This window comes from Capricornis sumatraensis, chromosome 15 (assembly GCF_032405125.1).
Source record: "Capricornis sumatraensis isolate serow.1 chromosome 15, serow.2, whole genome shotgun sequence".
Lineage (NCBI taxonomy): Eukaryota > Metazoa > Chordata > Mammalia > Artiodactyla > Bovidae > Capricornis > Capricornis sumatraensis.
Window position 1 is genome coordinate 52,211,202 of NC_091083.1, and position 21,505 is coordinate 52,232,706.

The window sequence follows — 21,505 nt, forward strand, 5'->3', positions numbered from 1 at the left end:
AGTAAAATTGTCTTTTATGTAATCTAATACTTGAATTTGCTTTCAAGCCTTAGTAATTGGTGAACGGCGAGTTTCCAGAATTATGTTGAGGGACAAAGGACAGGCAGAAAGATATTGCTAAATAGTGTGTTCATAGGTTATAACTAATTAAATATGCTGATTTCAACTACTGAGTACTGGAGACATCCATTGCAGGAAGACATGTAGGTCTTTAAGACCAAAATTCTACTCTATCTTATTTTATCTTCAGTGATACCACCATTCTAAGAGATGCTCATGCTAAGAGTTATTTACTTTTTTTGTATGGCCAAAGATCCATACTAAAAAATCTGAGGAATTAAGATTAAATCACTATTTTACAGGGATGCCCATTCCCTGGCAATCCTGGATGGATGAAGATTCTGCTAATACAAATTATTTGAAGCAGCTGTGTGGTAACTGCTAGTAACAGCCAGGATGAAATACCTCCATTTCCCAAACTAACCCTTGTTGCCAAATTGAGCCTCTAACACTTGTTTCCTGGAGTCCATAATGTGGCGAGTTCATGTGAATGTCTTTTCTTAGAAATCGGGGCACAGAAAGGGGATTGCACATTCTGACACTCTTCTAACTTGATAAAAACGAGCCAGAGCCTGGTCACAGTTCAGTTCAGTTCAGTTGCTCAGTCGTGTCCAACTCTTTGCGACCCCGTGAATCACAGCACGCCAGGCCTCCCTGTCCATCACCATCTCCCGGAGTTCACTCAGACTCACATCCATCAAGTCCGTGATGCCATCCAGCCATCTCATCCTCGGTTGTCCCCTTCTCCTCCTGCCCCCAATCCCTCCCAGCATCAGAGACTTTTCCAATGAGTCAACTCTTTGCATGAGGTGGCCAAGGTACTGGAGTTTCAGCTTTAGCATCATTCCTTCCAAAGAAATCCCAGGGTTGATCTTCAGAATGGACTGGTTGGATCTCCTTGCAGTCCAAGGGACTCTCAAGAGTCTTCTCCAGCACCACAGTTCAAAAGCATCAATTCTTTGGCGCTCAGCCTTCTTCACAGTCCAACTCTCACATCCATACGTGACCACAGGAAAAACCATAGCCTTGACTAGACGGACCTTAGTCGGCAAAGTAATGTCTCTGCTTTTGAATATACTATCTAGGTTGGTCATCACTTTTCTTCCAAGGAGTAAGTGTCTTTTAATTTCATGGCTGCAATCACCATCTGCAGTGATTTTGGAGCCCCCCAAAATAAAGTCTGACACTGTTTCTACTGTTTCCCCATCTATTTCCCATGAAATGATGGGAGCGGATACCATGATCTTCATTTTCTGAATGTTGAGCTTTAAGCCAACTTTTTTGTTCTCCTCTTTCACTTTAATCAAGAGGCTTTCTTGCTCCTTTTCACTTTCTGCCATAAGGGTGGTGTCATCTGCATATCTGAGGTGATTGATACTTCTCCCGGCAATCTTGATTCCAGCTTGTGTTTCTTCCAGTCCAGCATTTCTCATGATGTACTCTGCATAGAAGTTAAATAAGCAGGGTGACAATATATAGCCTTGATGTACTCCTTTTCCTATTTGGAACCAGTCTATTGTTCCATGTCCAGTTCTAACTGTTGCTTCCTGACCTGCATACAGATTCTCAAGAGGCAAGTTAGGTGGTCTGGTATTCCTATCTCTTGAAGAATTTTCCACAGTTTATTGTGATCCACACAGTCAAAGGCTTTGGCATAGTCAGTAAAGCAGAAACCGATGTTTTTCTGGAACTCTCTTGCTTTTTTGATGATTCAGTGGATGTTGGCAATTTGATCTCTGGTTCCTCTGCCTTTTCTAAAACCAGCTTGAACATAAGGAAGTTCACAGTTCACAGATTGCTAAAGCCTGGCCTGGAGAATTTTGAGCATTACTTTACTAGCATGTGAAATGAGTGCAATTGTGCGGTAGTTTGAGCAGTCTTTGGCATTGCCTTTCTTTGAGATTGGAATGAAAACTGACCTTTTCCAGTCCTGTGGCCACTGCTGAGTTTTCCAAATTTGCTGGCATATTGAGTGCAGCACTTTCACAGCATCATCTTCAGGATTTGAAACAGCTCCACTGGAATTCCATACCTCCACTAGCTTTGTTCCTAGTGATGCTTTGTAAGGCCCACTTGACTTCATATTCCAAGATGTCTGGCTCTAGATGAGTGATCACATCATCATGATTATCTGGGTCATGAAGATCTTTTTTGTATAGTTCTTCCATGTATTCTTGCCACCTCTTCTTAATATCTTCTGCTTCTGTTAGGTCCATACCATTTCTGTTCTTTATCGAGCCCATCTTTGCATGAAATGTTCCTTTGCTATCTCTAATTTTCTTGAAGAGATCTCTAGTCTTTCCCATTCTGTTGTTTTCTATTTCTTTGCATTGATTGCTGAAGAAGGCTTGCTTATCTCTTCTTGCTATTCTTTGGAACTCTGCATTCAGATACTTATATTTTTCCTTTTCTCCTTTGCTTTTCTCCTCTCTTCTTTTCACAGCTATTTGTAAGGCCTCCCCAGACAGCCATTTTGCTTTTTTGCATTTCTTTTCCATGGGGATGGTCTTGATCCCTGTCTCCGGTACAATGTCAGGAACGTCATTCCATAGTTCTTCAGGCACTCTATCTATCAGATCTAGGCCCTTAAATCTATTTCTCACTTCCACTGTATAATCATAAGGGATTTGATTTAGGTCATACCTCAATGGTTAGCGGTTTTCCCTACTTTCTTCAATTTAAGTCTGAATTTGGTAATAAGGAGTTCATGATCTGAGCCACAGTCATCTCCTGGTCTTGTTTTTGTTGACTGTATAGAGCTTCTCCATCTTTGGCCGCAAACAGTGGACCGCAAAGAACCACAGGAAGGGCACTTGCTTTACTTGAGCAAAGCACCATTTCCTAGTATCTGAAGGGGGAATTTCATCTAAAACTCCCTTACCAACCCTACAGCAAAGGCTATAAAAGTCACTAGTGGTGGCTGGCTCAATATCTTTGTTTATCTTTTATTAACATTTTACTTTCTTTCATTTATTTTGGATTGATTAAACAGAAAACAGAGCCATCAGCTCCAGCCCTGGAGCCTGACAGGGAAGTAGCAATGGATATTTCCGACTGGATGCAGCTTTGTTCAAGGACTGACCAATCAACACATATCTAGGTTATCAGAAAGTTCTCGTGTCTTCCAAGATAAAAATTCATCTCTCTCTTTCAGGACTAAGTGTATTGGAGCCTACATAGGCTAGACTTTCTGATGTATAATCAAGACCCTGCAGTTTACTTTGCAGGGGTCTTCAAGTGAGTGGATGGATGTCTCTTTTCTTCTGCCACTCCTCTCCAGTGCTATACACCCTGCAGTACCTATTTTGGCTATGCTATTTTATTTATTTATTTATTTATTTTTGCTTAAATTTCCCACATCCATTTCAATGGCTTCCTACTGCAAGTTAGAATAAAATCACACCTGATGTTGCCTTCTCAGATTCCATGTGAGCTGGTTCTCACCTCTGCCTCCAAATTTACATTCAGTCCCTCCAACTCAATCCCACCTGGAGACACAGGCTTGCATAGCTTCTTCCTCTTGGAATATATTTCTCCCAATATTTTAAAACCACAGCTTCAATATCATCTCTTTGAAAACAACTTCTCATCTTCATTCCTCCAACCTAAACAATTCACAGCATCACACAACCTGCCCTATTTCCTTTTCAGCATCTATTAGCATCTGTCATTTTCATACTTATGTACTCATTTACTTATTTGTCTCTCTCAGCAAAGCAGACTGTGAAATGCAAGATAGCAGGAATCTCTGCTATAAATGGCTATATCCTCAGTACTGGAAATATTTTGTGACATAAAGTCATCACTCAGTAGAGATTTATTGAATGAAGGAGCAAATGAATCATTACTATCATAATATTAGCACATCATAGACAGAATGAGTGGGAATGAGTGGTTTCAAATAGCCTCTTTTTACCTCTATCTGTGTTAAATTCTGTCTTCCTTTGCTATCATGTTGTTTCCCAGCCCCTACTATGTTCAGTTTGCCTTTCAAAACTCCATTTGCTGAGCATTTCTATCATCCCTCTTGGCTACCTCAGAAAGGATTCAGGGCTTCCTCATCTACAAGTTAGAGTCATATTGGGTCATCTCATCTCCTAGAGGCAGAAACAGTTCTATTTTATTTCATATGCAGAGTGTTCAGTATGAGGCTTCAGTTCTATTTATTGAATACATGAATGTGTAATTAGAACGTTTTCAAAAATATCAACTTTATTTATTACCTTTCTATGTCATACAGAAAGCAGCCTTGATACCTATTTGTTGAACAGATGACTGCAAAATTAGAATCAGAGAATGTTTTCAAACATGTCAACTTTATTACCTTTCCATGTTGTACATAAAGCACCCATGATGTTCCACAAGAAAGGCTTAAGTAATCAGCTTGGTTCCCTTTTTAATCTCCTTGTTTAACTCGGTAATTAATACCCTTAGAGTGCTTATGGTAGGCTCAGCTGAGGTCTTTGCATGCCAAATCTGCTCCACAATTGCCACAGAAGGTAGAAAATGTAAAGAAACCATTACTGCACATTTGACAAAGCTGAAGCTGAACTGCCCCCATCATACAGTGAGTAAATGCTGGGGGCAGGATTTGAACCCAGTCACAGATGGCAGAGCCTTCATTGTTGATACTACAGCAAGTTTGATATAAATGCCACCAGCAATTTTTTTTTTCTTTTTGCTGCCCTTGCAGAATCAATATAGTCACCAATACTTTCTTTGAAAAATCTTATTAGGTTACTTCTCTTTTCAAAAAGCTCTCTGACTTCATGAAGACCTAATGAAAAAATATCAGCTTCCTGTCATAACCATCAAGTCCTTTTCCAAAGCATACTTCCATTCTGCCAAATGGGCACCATGCTCCAGCTACTCACAGGCTTTTGCTTGTTCCTAAATACACCTTCATTCCTCCTCTCTTTGCTTATTCATCTTTGCTAGGTTCTAGTCATCCCTCTAACACCAGCTCACATATTCTATCACCTGCTCTAAGGAGCTGATTGGGTCTTCCTTGATATATCTATTGCATTTGACCTTTATTAAATCTGTCACACTTATGAATTCTATGAGTTGTTTTCTTTGTCACTCTTATCAGACCAATTTCTTAGATCAGAGTCTGGTTCTTTGTACCAGCTCCAAGGCTTAGGACATGCTTTTGGAGCATGGCCTGGTGGCTCAGACTGTAAAGAACCTGCCTCCAATGTGGGAGACCTGGGTTCAATCCCTGGATTGGGAAGGTCTTCTGGAGAAGGGCATGACAGTATTCTTGCCTGGACAATTCCATGGACAGAGGAGCCTGACAAGCTACAATCCATGGGGTCACAGAGTCAGACACAACTGAGTGACTTTCACTCACTATAGTCTTAATAACAAACAAAAAGCAAACAAAAAAAAAAACCTTATTGAAAATAAAAGAGTGCATACACCAGAACAGCTAACATGTAAAAAAAAAAAAAAAAAAAAGCACAGAGAGTGCAAGTCCTTTGGAAGACTGTTTGGCCTCATCACTGAAGCTGAATATACAGCATGACTCTGCAATTCCACTCCTGAGTATACACCCTAAAGAAATGGGTGCTTATGATTATCAAAAAGAGTTTCTCAAGAAAGCTTGTCATGGCCCACGATTTGTAATAGTCAATGATTGGAAATCACTCTAATACCTATTAATAGTAGAATATGTCAATAGTGGTACATACACACAAAGGAATACTATATAGCAATGAGTATGAACAAACTGGAACTTTTATAACATGGGTAAATGTTGCAAACATACCATTGAACTACAATGATGATATGCCAGACACTAAAGAGTGCATTAGTAGCTCTCCACTTATACAGTTTAAAAACCAGCAAAATGAATCTGTGGAGTTGGAATCCTGGGAATATTTACCATTAGAGGAAGAAGTAGTGACTGGAAGGAGTTGCCGGGTTTTTTGCTGCGGGTGTAGGGGGGGGAGTAGTTGTCTTTTGTTCTTAACCTGGGAACTGGTTGCTATGTGTCATTTTCTTATTTTCTTATTTATGTACTCATTTACTTATTTGTTGTCTGTCAACAAAGCAGACTATGAACTCCAAGATGGCAGGAAGCTTTGCTATAAATGGCTATATCCTCAGTGCTTGAAATACTTTCTGACACAAAGTCATCACTTGGTAAAGATTTATTGAATGAAGTAGCAGATGAATCATTACTATCATAATATTAGCACATCATAGACAGAATGAGTGGCTTCAAATAGCCTCTTTTTACCTCTACCTGTGTTAAATTCTGACCTTTTTGCCTGTCATGTTGTCCCCAACTCCCTGCAATTCACTTTTTGAAATGAATCAAGCTGTCATACATTCCTGTGTCCATTTAGTAGTTCAAGAAACAGGTGAAATAGAGGATATAAGAGCAAAGGAAAAGGGAAGAATGAGGGAAGGAGAGAGTGAGAGGGAGAAATTTCATGAATAAGTGAAGTTAATTTTTAACTTTGAAAGTTAACTTTTAACTGATAATTTACTTCAACACTTTATTCAGAACCACAATAACTGCATCTGAGTTGGCACCAAAAAAGTTGACTGAGGAATTTTAATGAGTCTTGTTTTACATCTAAAAGTATATCCAAGTGAATTCTCCATGTTTATAAAGTCCAAGGTGGCACCTCTGAGTATATATGTGTCGTTCTAAGCATCCCTGCAGCTACCAGGGAGTAAAACAGCACCTCTAACACCTGAAATCTCTACGTTTCAGCTTGAAACGTAGTTATTTAGCTTGCCAGGGGGATTCCTGATTGTCAATTGTGCTTGACAGAAGTGGGTGTGACCAGAGATAAACATTTCTCCCTTTGCAGATGGTGGCAGTGGTGGCGGCAAGCACACCTCCTGCTAATTGGCAGTGACTGGATTCCAATCACGAGCCCGTGGCTCCCTCTGACAACACTCACACTGCAGTGGCTGAACTCAGACCATCTCATTGTTAGTAAGTCACAAGGTCATATTTCCTCCCCATGTCATACAAGTTGGATTTGATCTGTGTTTGCTGGTGAGGGAAGACACATGGTGATAAGATGCAGCTTTGTCAAACAGACAGTAGTCCTCCGCTGAGAAAAATTACTTTTTTTCCCTTTTCCTAAAACAAGTAAGTGAGAATTTTAGAAATTATGATAGTGTTGAATTTCAAATCAGGTAAACTGACCAAGAGCCCTGCTGAAAGTCAGAGTGTTTCATTTTGTACATTTTGGCAGCTCCTTGAGTGCAGAAAGCAAGCCTCAGGCTGTCCCTCATGTTGATACTGGATATGAAAAAAAATATTGTGAATTTGGTTTGAAAGCAGGGTGTGTGTATGTGTGTGTGTTTGTGTGTGTGTGCATGTGAAACCTATGTGTAGTCAGCACACTAGAGACAACTTGAGGACACAGAACCACTAAAGGAATCACAGGTCATAAGTCAGCAAGTAAAAATATTTGAATGACATCCCCCAGCTGCTAACCTTTTCTAGAAAGGCACACACCTTTACTTTTATAGACAGATAAAAACAATTGTGTCTGACCTATATGCTTGTAATATCGTCTTTGGTGTGCATGTGAGACTATGTGTCTTATGTAAATTCAATCATTAGACCTTCATCTAGGTGATGAAAATGTATTAAGTGATGTTTTATTAGCAGAATGCTCAGCCATTGACCAGACTCTTGCTGCTTTGATAAAATTGCCCCTAAGGAATTCAGAATTATTTGCATTCCTTCAAATAATTCTGATATAACTATACGAAATAAAATCTATCTTTTCTGTGCTTCCATGATGCATCAAGTCAAAATGTCCCTGGGAAATATTTGCCCACAGTTAAACATTGGGCTTCCCAGGTGGCGCAGTGGTAAAATATCAGCCTGTCAATGCAGGAGATGCAAGAGACTGGGGTTTGACCCCTGGGTTAGGAAGATCCCCTGGAGAAGGAAATGGCAATCCACTCCAATATTCTTGCCTGGAAAATGGACAAGAAGAGGAGCCTGGTGGACAGAGGAGCCTGGTGGGCTATAGTCTATAGGATCGCAAAGGATCAGACATGACTGAGTGAATGAGCACACACAGTTAAATATTAATGTGCATACTTTTCAGATTCTTTCCTGTAGATTGGTTGAACAGCCAGGGAGAAATACTGAGAGGCTTTTGAGAAGAGTGAATTGCAAGGAGGAAGGGAGAAGGAGATTGTCAAGGAGAGGGAAAATGTGTTAGCAGAGCTATGCATCATATGAGAAGAGTCACAGATTCCCTTTAGCACCTGAGAAAGACTACAGACTCCTTCCACAAAAATATACCTGCATGTTTATAATTATCAAATGTTGATGACCATCATAGTTTGGTTCCCCCAGAACCATAGTCAAGGCAAGGATTTGAGAGCAAGTTAGTTATTTGGCAAGAACAAGAAACTACTGAGGTTGACATGGGGGAGAACAGGCAGGCAATAAAAGATATATTATGAAGATACTCTCCACAAAGGCAACTGATGCTTAAGCCCTCAGAAAACTCTGAAAAGCAGTGCAGAACACACACCTCAATGTTATTCCAATAGGTCCCAACACTCATCAGTCATCGGTCAAGGCTGCCCTTGGTAGAATGAGAATCACAGGCAGCGTTCGGGCCAAAGCGGTTCTGGCAGCCCAGAGCCAGCCCTTGACAGTCATGCAGGAGTTGGCTATGAGAAATTATGAGCATGGTCAAACAGTCAGGAGTATGGTAGGTTGAGTTTGCTACAGATATATCTCAGGACTCCTATACTTTTGCTCTTCTGAAGACCATCCTGAACCAGTCTCTTAAAGGATTCTGATTGTGGGGAAAGGGACACCTGCAGGTAAGATGGCCAGTTTGAAATGACTTCCTCTATTAATATCTTTGAGAAGGGCAAGTTGTATGCCCAACAGTATTTTTGACTTGTACAATTATTCCAGAAGGAAGGGATTCAGAGAGTTAGTAGACAGCTTCAGAAAGATTGTGAGGAGTCCTGAGGACTCTCTAAACTCCTTGACTCACGATGTCTCAGAGGGTGCCTCATGTGACCTCTGTTTATGAGAGTCTCCATGTAGGAGATGGTATAACAATGGGTTTTATCATCCCAGGGAACAAGAGTACCCAGGCCTAGGAAGCCATGAGTTGAGAAACTTCAAAGCCCCTGTATGACACTCTTCCTGTTTGTAATCTCTTTTACCCCAAGCAATAAATTGAGTCAACAGGGAAATTCTATCACAGACCTTAGGAAACTGAGTCTGGAACATTAAGTTGATGTACCAGAATCACCCTGTGAGTCACTGTCACAGTGGGAATTAGGTGCTTGAACATCTAAATTCCAGAGCTTTCTTCAGCTCCCTGGGCCTCACCAGCTGCTCCTGAAAAATGGATGTTAATAATAGGCCTGGTCCTCCCATGAGCCGGAATGACTTATTCACATCCTGGGGACGGAGTAATCCAGGGAGGTGCGTTAACTCTTTGAGGCTACATTCCATGACAGAGGCCAACTCAACAGCCCTGGAAAGTGGTAACAGTGCTTGCATGTTCCTGTGCTCACTGGACTGGGATCTCGAGTAGTCTGATCCATTTTCTACTCATGTTATTGGCATGTTTCTTCCAATAATGTTTTGGCATTAATGGACAAAGTCAGGAACCCAGTTGAGCTCTTGAAATGTTTCAATGAGTGAAGAAATGGAAGATTTCAGTGTCTTATAACTTTTTATACATTTGTACACTCAGTGTACAACCCAGAAATTCCACTTCTGGATATTTATCCAAGAGAAATGAAAGCCGAGGTTCATACAAAAAAAACTATATACAACTATTTATAGTAGCTTTACTCATAATTGCTAAAATCTAAAACTAATCAACTGGTGAATGAATTACTGGTATACCATGATATACTGTGGTACATCCACTCTAAAAGACACTACTCAGAATAAAAAAATAAATAAAAAACCCTGAACTACAATCATGTGCAATAGCATGGGTGAATCTCCAATACGTTATGTTATGTGAATGAAACCAGACACAATAAACTATATACTGCATAATTCCATTGATATGACACTCTAGAAAAATCAAAGATATAAAGTCAAAAAATTTCAATAGGTAGTCTCCAGGACCTGAGAATTAGTGGAAAAGGTTATTACAAAGGAGCAATGTAAGAGAATTTTTGGGTGAGGAAACTGTTCTATATCTTGATTTTAGTGATGGTCACATGACTATATGCATTTGTCAAAATTCTTAGAATTATTTACTAAAAAGGGTAACTAAATAATTCCTCAGTTAACTCAACATTCCCTGCTCCCACATAATAAGAAAAAAAAAGTAACATATCCATGCAAAGTCACAAAGCTGGTAGTGACACAGGAGGGAACTGGAAAAAGAGAAGTGTCATAAGACCACGTAGAACACGGACAATAATGTAGTAATATATCAGAGACGAAACAGTGAACAGCAGGAGTGAGCCCAGGAGCCCAGAAACCTTGGGCTTGACCCGTTCTGGCAACTATTAAACATTATTATATTTTCTCAAAAGTGGAGTCTCTCTCTCACACATCACACACTCACCCAGAGAGTAACAAGCTTTGCAAAGTGCAAACATTTTCACTGCTGCCCAAGGTCAGGCTGAGGATGAAGCCTGAAGCCTCGAATTTGTCCAGCTGTCATCTCCCAGGCTCAGTCAATACTGTGAATGTCCAGCTCTATCCCGAACATACCTACAAATACATCTACTTGGAAAATACTGGCACATAAATTTAGAGAGGTTTAAAGTGGGAATGAATACCTCAACCTACGGGGTGGAAAAAACCTGGGCCCTGCTCCTTGTGGGCAACCCAACCTGTTTGAACTGCTAAAAACACTCAGGGCAAAACAAGGAGAGCTGAAAAAAATAAGCTTTTAAGAAAACAGTTCTCTCAATATTCCTAAGTTTAATGGCTCAATATTTAGCATGCGTTTCATAATTCAGCTTTTTATGGGTGGAGGTAGGTAGGGGAAATGGGAATATAGTAAAGCGTTTTCAAAACACTTGCTATTTCTAAGGCTTCTTTTTTTATGTACCATAATGCACTCAGCCTTCCCAGGCATGGGGTCGGGATGTTTCCTTGCCATGGAATTGAACACTAATGAGGAAAAGTGGGAAACTGGGTTAGGCTACTATGGAAAATGTGAAGAGCCCTGGCAAACGTCAGCCCAGGGACTGATGATGGTTCCAGGGTTATTGGAAGAACTCCATTTCCTTTCCCCTCTTTCCTTCAAGTAACTCTCAGGATCCCTGAGCTGTGAAGCTCCAATGAATTATCAATGGGCCCCGCACTCAAGAAGCTTATGGTTGTATAGGACTGACAGGCAGATCAATAAACGAGTAAACCAATGATCACAACAAAATGAGATGAGAGCTATCACTAAGGGGCAGAGAGGCCAGGTAGCTGGCTATAGTGGGGCTGCGTGTGTATGTGCTAAGTCACCTGTCCTGTTATCTTTGGCTCTTTTACTTTCTAGCTGTGTGCCTTTGGACAAGCAACTTAACCTCTCTGAACTTCAAATTTTTCATCTGTCAAGTGGAGATAGCACCACCCAAAAATGTCTTTGAGGATTAAATGAGGTATTCATGCAAAGAACTTTGAACAGTGCAGGCACGTAGTAAGTGGTCATAAGTGTTAGCCATGACTGTGATTTCATGGAAAGGGAGGAGGCTGGGTGGAGGCTTCAAAGCAGCAGGGATGTTTAAGCTGAGTCTTCAGGAAAATATAAGTACAAGCCACGTAGACGGTGCCAGCTTATATGGCTAGGAGGATGTTTTAAACAGGAAAAGGATAGGAAAAAATTGTGGGTAGAGAAGAGCCTGATATGTTCAGGTTAAGGCCAGAGCAAGACCTTTGGGGGACCTACAGGGTGAGGGACCAAGTCCCTCCCAAGCCCACTGTGATATCCACCAGTGTTAAACCATAAAGTATGAGCTAAATTTCTGATTGACCTTTAACAGCTTTATTTTGAAATGTCATACCTCAACTTTCTTCAAAAGATTGTTGCTTTTGTTGTTGTTGCTAAGATTTCTGAACTTCTCTGTAGGGTCATTCAGGGACCTATGGACAGAGTGGTGGCATTTTAGAAGATGAAGATTGAAATGTGGGCAGAGGCAAAATTAGTTGCCTTAATTTTGAGCCAAACCTCTGCTGGATTTTGATATCTAGAATTTCCACTTTAGTTTTCACCCTGGGTTTGTCTACTAAGTCAGACAGACAGACAGACAGACACAAACACATACACTCACAAAACAAGGGTGAAGTCAGACTCATGACAGCGTGGCCACCTAAAGCTTTAAGGACTAGATGCAAGCTGCCAGAAACCTGCTTTCTGTGTGATTTGGTGTGACTACTGTTACTATTCATTTTTGCATGAAACTATATCTGGTATTATACTATCATGTTTAATAATTCTTTATTGAACAAAGTTGAATTTTTTTAATGGAATTATGATTTAATCAGTGTGTATTTTTCAAGAGCCAGGAGCATTGTTTTGGTCCCCCAAGAACTTTATCCAAAGCCCACTCCTGACACAGATATATTTTCCTATCCTACAACTCTCTTAGAAATTCATGGAGATTTTATCATCTGAACTTGGGCTTGCTTTGTGTTAATTATTGTGAGTATTAATAACTTGCTTTCTCATTTTCATCATCATGGGTAAATATTCATTTAGTATCTACTGCATATAAAATTTAGTATTCTATATGTAGTAGATGCATTTATGCACTGTACTCAATTTCAAAAACTTTTAATTCAGGAAAACACAGAGAATGACATAATAAACACCCATATAGCTAGCTTCTAGAATTAATAAATGTTAACATTTTATCATATTTTCTCAAGATAAATAATGAATGAATCAAAAGAATGTAATGAATAAACATTGATGGCAGTGCTAAATTATTTCACTTCTTTTCTTTTTATAGGGGGTAAGTGATTGTTTAAGTTTTCAAGGGAAGGATTCCACACTTACATGCATTCCAGAAATATGTAAAAGTTCATGTGTTTCTCTGGAACATTCTAGGCAGGTTAATCTTTTAGGCCTCAGTTCTTCATGTGTAAAATGGGAATGAAAGTTACAGCCCTCTATAGGGTTGTTACGGGGCTTAACTGGGCTAATGTGTGCTTGATGTCTAGCAAATGCTAAGAAAGTGTCAGTTACTGTTACTCTTCTTTATTTTGCTTTGTTTTTGACAAACATGCTTCCTCATGGGTTCACAGTCCAGAGCAGAAACAAACAAATCTTTACAACATAATGATAAGTGCTGCAATAGAAGTTAGTGCAAAGAAATGGAGATAAGAGAGTAAACAGGGAGCCGAAGAAGGCTTCACAGAGCAGAGCTGAACTTTGATCCATTTCCTGGAGAAGGAATTTGTTTCATCAAGGGAAGAAAGGAGAAGTTGTCACAGGCAGAGATCTGTGCAAAAGATGACTGCACAGAGACATTCTGGTGGTGAAGGTCCATGGGGTCTGCTGCATGGTGGGTAGAGGGGAAGAGTTGTGGGTGAGGAAGGTTGGCGGCATGTATGGTTTTGTGCAAACACTGGAGAACCAAAGAGTATACATCTTCATGTGTCTGTGGATATCTGAGTCTGCTTCTTCCTGGGAAATTCCATTCCATTCCAAAGTTGAACAATATGACATTGTTTATGAAAAGACTTGTAAATAACACCCCTCCCTCATTGCATGCTCATTCCTATAATGTAGGCAATGCACTGATATGCCTCCAGGCGAGAGATCTTCAACTTGGTCAGGCTACTATAGTTGTGATGCTGTCATCATTGACAACCAGGCCCATCGGGGCATCAGCCATGAAATTAGGGCTCCCCAAGCTCCAGTGGTCATGTTATACATGCAGTGCAACTTTTTACACATCCGTCACCCTGTTGGACTGAGAGAGAAGGTTCAAAGACACTGAACTCAGGCAGAACTGTGCTGCAGTCCTGTCTCTGCTCTGCTGCTTTTTCTCCATTTGATTCATAAAGCCTGCCTCTCTTCAGGAGAAGGAAATGGCACCCTACTCCAATACTCTTGCCTGGAAAATCCCATGGACGGAAGAGCCTGGTAGGCTGCAATCCATGGGGTCATAAAGAGTCGGACACGACTGAGCGACTTCACTTCATGCACTTCACTCTCTTTATACTTTATCACTAGAGAAGGAAATGGCAACCCACTCCGGTGTTCTTGCCTGGAGAATCCCATGGTCAGAGGAGCCTGGCAGGCCATGATCCATGGGGTCACAGAGAGTCAGACATGACTGAAGTGACTAAGCACACACGCCTCTCTTTTTTTCTGCCCTGCTCTTGCATCACAGGGCTAACCTGTACTAGTTGTATATGACTTTGACCAAGGACCTCAACTTCTTGGAGTCACAGGGTCTTCACATGCAAAATCAGGACAATAATGCTCTCTAATTCTTAAGGCTGTTTGAGGAAATGGTGAGCTCATCTGTTTTGATATAATATATTTAAAGCTTCCACCATGGTGCCCAATACACAGAGGCCCTTAATAAATATTAGCTACTGTTGTCATTTCAGCCACAACTGAAAGTGCAATCATTATTAATATTCAACAGAGTTGTGGGATGTCAGATGTGGAAAGTACCTGGGACAGAGCCAAGGACAACCTCATCATTTTATATTTGAGGAAACTGAGGCCCAGAATGCTTTCCCAAATTCACACAGCTAATTAGTGAGAGAGCTAAGGATAGTTGAAAGAAGGCAAGCTGTGTTTTCATCAATTCTATTTAACTTCTTTAATGAAGGTGTTGATGCCCTCGGTGACGTCACCCACTTGTTTTAGAAATGAGTTACATAAGCCTGACTCCCTCCACTAACATTTTATTTGCTTCCTCTGAGAAGAGCATCATGCTGTCCCAAAATAAGCAAGAATTCAAGAGAAAACCCCTGTTTCACAGCTCCCGCCCCTGCTGCTGACTCATTTACTCCTGGGTCTCTGAGCTCTTGCACATCCATCACTATTCTCCAGGCCCTCACAGGCTCAGGAGCAGCTGCAGCTCAGCAGTTCCACCCCCTCCCCCAAGCCCCCTGCACCACAGGGAGACCACTTTCAGGATCTCCTCTCTGCAGAGAGTGTGGTACCCAGGTAATGGTCACATTCATTAGTTCCCGCCTGTCTGTTCTTTAGAACCCATGTCAGGCAATCCTGGTAGAGATAGACCCCAAGCAGATACGCCTTTTACCCACACACTTTTGAAACAACTAGATAAAAAGTGGACATGAACACCAGCATCGTCTTACTGGCATTCAGTTTTTTCCGGGTTTTAAACAGATAGCAAATAATCATGCACTTCAGTTTCTGATATCCACTCCCTAGGCAAGCAGAGAATTACTTTCCCAAAGTCAAAACATAAATGCTTTATTATTTTTTTCTTTTCCCAAACAATAATAAACTTTAAATTGCCTTCTTCCCCTCTCTCAAAATGTGCTCTGTGCCCAGTCTGCTGGTGCTGAGCTGACATGACCTGATCTTAACTGCACAGAAAGCGTGTGTTTGCAAGATGACCAAGTAAGTGGTTGATTCACTGGAAAAAATATTCATCAAACCATTTGTTTCACTGAACTAATGAATCAGTTCTGTCGGGTAAAGTAGGGGAGTAGGTAGCCCAGAGAGACAGAGCTGCATGTCCTGGGACAATCCCTCTGCTGTTTCAAGAAGGTTGGGCTCTCAGGGTGATCATGCAGGAACTGCATTGTCTCTCAACAGCTTGTTCTGCACCATTTCCAGCCATTTGACCCACTTCTCAGGCTACCTTCAGCCTAGCCACAAGCTTTTTTTTTTTTTTTTTTTTTTTGCTTATCACACTTGAATATCAGAAAGAAAAAGCTAAAGGCTGAACTTTCTCTTGTTTCTTTTCTTATTTGTTACATGTGATCTTTTAAAATAAAATAACTCCCCACCACCACTTTGCCAAAAGGTAGGGGGACACTTGCTATACTGTGTAAAGGACAGGGGTGAGGGAAATTTAAAAGCCAGTGAAAGAACAGCAAGAAAACTAGTGTTTCAAAAGAAAATTTCAAAAGTAGAGGAAGGCAACTACCACAGGTAACACCTACCATGCATCATGCAGTTCCACATACTTAATCTGTTCAGTAATCCTGTGAAGTCTGCAGTACCAGAGACCATGTGCTGTTGTGCAGGTTTTTCACTGCACAAGGGACACTGTTGGAACCCAGCCTGTGTTTTGTTCATAACAATGGAGGAGGGGGCATCCTTCTTTAATTTGCACAAAAGCATTATATTAGTTTGTTTTCCACAAAAGCAGGCCTTAAGTAAGAATTTGGATGCAGGCAGTTTCAGGAAGTATATGGGGAAGTGAGGTGAGAAGGGGAAGGAAGGAAGGTCAAGGAAGGGTAAGAGTGTGAGAGGTTACCCTTATGAACAAACGAGGTTAATCCCATCGTGGGCTCGCTGAGAGGCTGTGAATCATGCTTCAGAACTGTCCTGATTGGGGCAAGGAACCTGAGCTATTTCTTCAGCAACTTTCTTCCCTTATAAGGTAAGGGCTACACCTGGGGCCTTAATACCTTAAACACCAGAGGAACACAGTCAGGAGCCAGAGACCAGCCTCAGGCAGAAAGGCACACAGGAGGCATCTGTATGTTTAGGAATTATCTACAGGTGATCTCAGGTGGACCACAGAGTGACAGCCTGGATGGCCAGAGTCCTTATTGAAGCAGGTTCTCTGTACCAAATGTATTTTGGTTCATTGGGCATCTGTCTTTCAACTAGTCCTCTTAGAGTAAATAAAAGGATCTTAAAAGTGTCAATTGTGCTGCCTTTGAAAGGAGGATAAATAGCAAGAGATTAATCTCAGAGATTGGGCATCTGACCATATTCCAGATACAGGGTCATCATTTTATATCACCTACATAAATTCTCAGTAATGAACAATTCCTTTTAAAATATGAATACACTAAGCTTTGATGCATCTAAAAGTCTTGTCAGTGTTTTTCATCCCTATGAATTTGTCCAATGTGAAATGGGTTGGTTGCCTAGAGGTCAAACAAAGACAAGCATGTCCAGAACTCCTGGCAACCCTAAGGTGTATCGGTGCCCTGTTTTTCCTGTCATAAAAATGAATCACAGGTCCACACAGGGATCATCATAAAGCCCTAGACAGCCAGAAACGGGGCACAGATTTTGGGTCTGGTGATGGCTGCGTATGTATGCATCTGGATCCTTCCGCCATTCAACCACCAGCGCCGTGTGAACTGCCAACCTTACAGACCACATGAAACCCCATGCCCTGCAGTAAACCTTAAAGCTCTGGCTGGGTGCCCCTGGCAGGATCTCCCAGCCATGCCGTAGCCGCAGCTACCACTCTGCAAAATCAGGGATTCTCTGTCTCACCAATTGTGTTTCCTGGGATGCCAAATGGTGGCTTAGAAACTCCACACTGTGGTGCTGTTTAGTGTTTCTGTGCCCTAAGCATTTTATATTCAGAGGGAAAAGAAGATAGGAGATAAATCGACTCCAGCTTCAGCAAGGCATTCGTTTGCCCTGGGGAATACTCTGCATCGTCTGGGGAAAGGCTAAAGATTTTAAGTATTTGAATGGCAGTGTCTTACGATTATGTTGAATGTCCAGTTTTAGTTTTAAAACCAAGCCCAATGTCTTGGTTTTGTCCAGTTTGACAAAACCAAGGCCAGGTAACTGAGTGGCACATTCAAGTCCACGCAGACTCTAATCTCTCTGTTCCCCGGGGTCTTTTTTCTATTCTCTATGCTGTGTTTTCTTTCTGCCCTGCCAGCAGAACTCTCTCTGCAAGCTCAGGAAAGTTATGGATGAGCCAGTTATTCTCTGTGTCCTCTCAGATGCATCCTCTGCTCTTCCTTACCTGGCTCTGTGTCCAGGAAGTTGAGACCTCTTCATTTGCCCCCTTGCATCCAGCAGATGCCAGAGAAAGGTTGGGGGATTTATCTCCACTGCCTTTAGGTCAAGTCATGGTTTTCCCGGTGGCTGTGCTCTCGGGAATGGCTGAGACCCTGGTCAAGTGGCTTTGCTCCCATGGCCACAGCCCTTACTGGGTTCCCACCAAATTGCTTCCTCCCATCTGCTCTGAATCTGGGGTTAGAAAAGCCTCCCATGTTGCTACCCTTAAAGGTTCATGCTCTGCTCCTTTCTCCTGTCCACACTCTGTACAAACTCTTTTCAGTTAACCCATTGGAGGGGCCAGAGAATTCATGCCAGGCCAGAGAATATACCTGGGGAAGGTTTTGCTCTTTGAGAAATGGAGAGAAAATTGTCTACTTGGTTTTGGTGAGGGTCAAATAAGGTCACATATGTGAACACTCTATGTCTGGTCCAGATGAGCACTTTTGAAAGCAGCTATCATGATGGGGTTTTGGCTCACCCACTGCTTACACCTTAACTATTTTTCATATTGACAGATAACAGAAGCACTTTCAACCAGCCTCCTCTATCTCTCGGGTGAGCTGAAATGATATCTCATGGCAGGGTCTTCTATTCTGCAGTTTGAAGGCAGTGAAGTTGCAATCTGATGCCTTCATCTAGATGCCCCACAGTGAGACCACACTCTGGCTTTACGCCTCTGGTAGCTGCTCACCTTGATCTACAAAGGATGTTTCTTTTGCCTTTTACTTGAAAGCCAGACCAGAGTGACTCACTGGGAGCCTCATGCAACAAAGAAGGGAAACTCGTTCTCAACCAGTAGGGTGTCCCCAGCCATGCTCCACTTAGAGTTCTGAGCACAGGAGCCAGGACCAAGTGTTGGAGAAAAGACAGGTTGAAAAGTCCACTCCCGGGCCTGCCCACAGCCCCCATCTGGCCACTCTGCCCTCGAGCCCTTTCCTCCCACCTGCCCCCTCCCTGAAAGACTGAGGGCAGCACCTCTGGGTTCATCCCATGCTGTTTTAATGCCAGTCAGTAGAATTTCACTTGCATATGTGGAAGCCTACAGCAGGCTGGTGTTATCTTAGATATAGGAAAGTCAATCAAGACATTGTTTTCCACCTGTGCCAACAAATGCTATTAGAGTATCTGTCAATGACCTGATTAAGATAAAACTTCCAAACCACCTACTTATCAGAGAGGGCCCTTCTACTTGGTTCTGACTATGCTTCATTAGTGGTTGAAAGTGTGGATTTTGAAGCCCATCTGCCTTGTGTTCAAAATTCAGCTCTTCCACATACTTGGTTTGTAATTCCGCATACTTGATTTACTCCTCCTTTAGGAGTAATTTAACCTCTCTGTCCTATGTGTACTAGCGGCCACTGGAGAAACTGCATAACTCTTCCCAACTCTACATTCCCCTACATCAAGTTGGTACTTTAAGTGAAGATTTAGCCCACAGAAAGTGGCAAATGTTACACCTGGGGCTTTGTTGCCTCGAAAGTCAGTTGTTAACATTACCAGCAGGCTACTGCTACTTTTCCTCTATTTTGCCTCTAGAATAGCACTGAACAGCACCTATGGCATTGGGTTGCCATTAGGATTAAATGCTGATGATGATGTATGTGTCACATGCTGTTTACTAAAAATATCTGATCTGCTGTTGTGATTATTGCAGTAGTCAGTGGAATTTCTTCTTGGTATTCTTTTGGGTAATGATGTAGCAACCAGGTATTCTAGAAATGACGGGCTGTGCTGCCCACTAGGGAAGATGTCCCTTCCAAATCCCTATCTAGACTCCTCTAAAACTCAGTTTCCTAAAGCAAAGCAAAACTCAAAAGCAACTCTTTGTTCAGGGATGACTCAGCTTCCTTTCAGGGAGGTACAGCTCTGCTTCCCAGGAAACAACAGTGATTAGGGATAGAAGGAATGACCTTCTTGATCTGGAGTAATTTTCAGGCTGCCAGAGAGGGAAAGCAGTTGGAGATTAAGTGCTGACCCACAAAAACCATCAGCACAGGTGTGCAACCATTTCACTCTTGAGAAGCTGGAGTTGAGTTTCTAGGATTGCTTGGGAGGGATCAGAACATACTGCAGGGTAATAGGAAGGACATGGGGTGACAAAAAGGTTCCTGCCAAGTTACTAAGAGACACATGATAGCTCAACTGGGAATGGAGAGTCAGGTTTAATATTGTTCCTGTTCCACACTTAATAATTGAGGTCAATGGTTTATCAAGTCGTCACTGAGGGCCACAGGGAGGCCAGGCTGCTAAGTGCAGAGAAGGAGCAGTGAAGGATGAGACTACAGGAAATACAGAGTTTAGAGCACTCACTCTCATCTGCTGATGGTGTTGGGAGGCATTCAAAAGGCACTTGGCTCTTGACTTTTCACTGTGCCAAAGTGACCGTTGTAACTTTAAGTCCTGAAGACCCTTTGGAAATGTGTGCTTCCCATCGAGATATGGCAAAGGTGGTTAAACGACAAATATCCTAACAATACAGATGCTTTCAACTGATCAGTTAGCGTCTATGGTCCCATATCTGGAAGCAGGATCTAGAAACAGCACACTAGATGGTCATATCTCTTTAGATGAAATGAGGTCATGATGAAAAATGGAAAAAGGCTTGATTGAAAGGATGCTTTTGGTCCAAAGTGCAGCCCTAGGAGGGGCCCTAGGGAACCAGTGAGTATGTGTTCTCTTGGGAACAGGGTGCTGGGTGCAGGGAGGACAAAAAAGGCCGGAGGCTGGCTCACAGACAAGAGAGGGGCTTAAGATCGGGGGGTGGGGGAAGCCCACAGGAAGCACAAGGGACACAGCTGCATGCTGGCCCTTTTTCCCGTGATCACTGATGGGTTAGAAATCTCAACAGGAAAGAAACTTCTGATAGCCAAAGGGGTCAAAATGGGAAGGGCACTCAGAGGGCAGCAACCATAACAACTCTACAGCCTAATCGGCAGTAGAGTGTATTTTTGGCCCATGGATCTCCTGAGTAGAAAGAAATCAGGAAAGGGAAGCCAAGCATTTAATCCTACATAGATCATGGGCGAATCACACCTTATTTAGTGCTTGGAAGTGAGAACTTGTCAAAGCTTTTCGTCAGCCTTGAAACTGCAGGCGTTAGTAGATAGATGGTCTGAGCCCAGAGGGAGCACATCCATCACCTGGCACTGCCTTGAATGCTTGTAGCTCTTAAGACTCCAGAACAGGAGCTAGTTAAGCAGAGAGGCTGGTAACAGTGCTCTGACTTGAGCCAAATCTTCTCAATCTCTCCCTCTCCTCTCAGTCTCTCTCTTTCCCTCCCTTGTCTTGAGGGGCATTTGTCTGCCATTAGAGTGGAGGTTTTGAATCTTTCAGAAATCACACTAGATGCAGGAGAGAATGAATCCTTCCTCCATCCAGTAAATGTATATTGAACACACGGAATGCCAGGCACATGCCTTGTGCTTAGAGTGTAGTGGTGAAGGGCCAGGCCTGGAACAGTGCCTCCCCTTGCGATGACTTTCTGTCTGGCTTTCTCAGTAGACTTCAGAACTGGTCATCAACTTCCTGAGCTCATC